Raw genomic sequence first — 2,381 nt, forward strand, 5'->3', positions numbered from 1 at the left:
CCCTCAGAGCCTCAGCAGAAGAGCCGCCTGCCAACAGAACCAGAAGAGAACACACCTGCATTGCCTGGCACCCCTGGTTTGTGGCGTGTTGCAGCGGCTCTAGGCAGCACACTGGGAAGGAGACGGGCCTCCGGGCTGCGGCCGCGGCCACCGGGGCGGCCCACGCGCTCACGAGGGCTCGGGAGGAGCCAGAGAAGACAAAGGTGCTTCACTGCTGGCTTTGAAGAGGGCAGAGGGGGCGTGAGCCTGGGGCACGGGGCGCGTCCAGAAGCTGGAGAGAAGGACGGGCTGCCGGCTGGAGCTGCCGGCAGCAATGCCACTCTCCAGCCTCTTAGATAAGGAACGGCGTGTTTGGGATGCTGAATTTGTGGCAGTCTATAGTAAGGCAGACCAGATGACCCGACTCTGAATAAGGATGCTGCACAGGAATTGAGCTCTGTTGAGGGTGCTACTCTCATTCCAGAATGTGGAGTCCTTGCCCTAAGCACCTTGGTGTGGTTCTGTTGTTGTTTTGCTTTGTTAAACGCTGTGTTAGGTGTGAGAATGCCAGGCCGGTCCCTTCCTTTGAGTGTCCTGCCGTGTCCAGTGGAAAGTCCACTCCAGCTCCGGGGGCCACCGCAGCCGCAGCCACGGCGGCAGCCGCAGACCCGGCTTTCGGGCGGCCTGGCTCCGGCACGGCCACTCCAGGCAGTGTCCAGGCAGCTCCAGGCCTCTCCCACACCACGGCTGCCCCGAGACGGACGAGGAAGCCGAGGGCTGATTGATGCCAGGCGTCCGCCTGCAGCCGAACACCGAGGAGGGCGGGCAGGATTGGTGCCATGACATCTCTCTGGAAGCTTAGCCCACGGCTCGCTCCCTCTTCACACCGGAACCAAAAGTGTTCCCTTCTCCACATCTCCTTCCGGAACACCAAGGCACAGACCACCTGGTCTCCCCCACGCCGGCTCCTGGCGGGCTGGAGAGCGCCCATGTCCACCTCGCCCCGGGCGCCTCTGCCATCAGCCGGCCGGCACTCCTGCCTTCTCCTCCAATTTGATTTCCAGGGCTCTCAGCCCCAGCCCTTCTTTGGTGGAATATAGCCATCTTCCCAGCGTTCCCCAATGGCCTATCAGACACAGAATCCTACTGGAGTGGCAGAGAGAAATATACCACGTGCTGCTTTTTTTAAAAGAGAGCGGAGTAGAAGAAATATCTCCCTTTCTGCACAATCTAAGATCAGAGGAGCACAGAGCACTGGGGCGGGCGGAGGCTAGGTGAGAGGCAGCCTCTCACCTGGAGGGGAGACGGGAAAGGGCGGTGGAAACGGACGGGATCCCCGAGGGACCCGTCCCTGTGACCGATTCGCTGGGTGGCGGATTTCCTGATTTTTCTTCAGCTGGAAATCCAGATTTCTGTGTGAATTTGCCAATAGCTACACGAGAGCAACAAAGTAACTAATAAAAATTAAGCAACTTAGCCAGGTGCTGGTGGCTCACGCCTGTCATCCTAGCTACTCAGGAGGCTGAGATCTGAGGGTTGTGGTTCAGTCAGCCTGGGCAGAAAGTCCCCATGAGACGCTTATCTCCAATGAACCACTCAAAAACCAGACACATGCACACACACACACACGTGTACACACACACACACACACACACAATCATGGCGCATGCCTCTCTTAGCACTTGAATGTGTACATTTCAAATGACATTTATCTCCCCTGATCCTACTAGGTGAGTCTAAGATCCCAGCCTTTTAGGTCATTTTGTTTATTTTATTCACGTTATTACCGTCAATCAGTTGTACACGGGGGTTTTGTTTTGGCATGTCTGCATATGCAGGCAGAGAACCTGATCAGGCTCACCCCCTTCCTTGTGCTCCCCCAACTTTTTAAATTCATTTGTGCCTTCAGATTCTGTCCCACAGCCTGCCCAGCCCCCACTCCACAGACACCTGCTGTCTGGACTCCCCCTGGGTGGGATCACTGTGTCACCCAGCACTCTCTCCTGGGGGGTCACTGTGTCACCCAGCACTCTCTCCTGGGGGGTCACTGTGTCACCCAGTACTCTCTCCTGGGGGGTCACTGTGTCACCCAGCACTCTCTCCTGGGGGAAGGGTGCTCAGGCTGACCGCCGTGGGAGCCCCGGGCAGCCACAGGAAGAACTGAACAGCCCCTCCATACCTTGACGATGTCTTCGTTGGCCGACTTGCACTCCACGGAGGCCAACACGTCCACCACAGAGCCGTCCTCCTCGACGCCCACCACCTTGACAGGGACGGAGACAGGCTTTCCCGTGAGGATCGCGGTGTTCAGCACCTCCGTGTCCTGAGGGGAGAGGAGAGGGTGCTGGTCAGCAAGCACAGGCACCAAGGGAGCGCTGGGATGGGCGGGCTGCGGGGGCGGC

The 2,381-nt window shown here is 58.5% G+C and overlaps 1 protein-coding gene across 1 annotated transcript in view; it reads right to left on the bottom strand.

The window, feature by feature from the left end:
- The window catches only part of Tmem132b (transmembrane protein 132B), a 17,200-nt gene extending 14,974 nt beyond the window's left edge, over window positions 1-2,226 (bottom strand). The window contains exon 1 of the mRNA XM_013023112.1: window positions 2,159-2,226. The gene's annotated coding sequence lies outside the window, so the exon portion shown is untranslated. The remainder of the gene's footprint in view (window positions 1-2,158) is intronic.
- Window positions 2,227-2,381: the final 155 nt, after the last annotated feature.

The sequence above is a fragment of the Dipodomys ordii genome, unplaced genomic scaffold, assembly GCF_000151885.1.
Source record: "Dipodomys ordii isolate 6190 unplaced genomic scaffold, Dord_2.0 Scaffold66, whole genome shotgun sequence".
Classification (NCBI taxonomy): Eukaryota; Metazoa; Chordata; class Mammalia; order Rodentia; family Heteromyidae; genus Dipodomys; species Dipodomys ordii.